Raw genomic sequence first — 342 nt, 5'->3', positions numbered from 1 at the left:
GTCCTCGTGTCTGGGGCCGCCGGGCTCTGCCCTCCCTGCTCTGCTCAGGCGGTCTCCTTTAGGAACTGAACGCACTGTCAGGTTGGGGAGAGGGATGTAAATAGCCTCTGTAAGATTTTGTAAGTATATTTGTATTTAAATCACAAAAATCTCACTTTTTTTTTAATTATTTAGGACACTTTTAACCCGTTTGTGGATTTTGCTTCCTCCCCCCCCCCTTTTTTTTTTATTTAAAGAAAAGAAGGCGCTGGGTTTTTATTTCGTTACGCAGGATGGGAAGAACTGCCGGTAAGAGAAACCAAAACACCCCCTTTTCTCCCCACACCGGCAGGTTTTGTAATG

Source organism: Nestor notabilis, unplaced genomic scaffold (assembly GCF_000696875.1).
Source record: "Nestor notabilis isolate BGI_N333 unplaced genomic scaffold, ASM69687v1 scaffold20285, whole genome shotgun sequence".
Taxonomy (NCBI): domain Eukaryota; kingdom Metazoa; phylum Chordata; class Aves; order Psittaciformes; family Psittacidae; genus Nestor; species Nestor notabilis.
Note: the sequence above shows the minus strand (reverse complement) of the source record.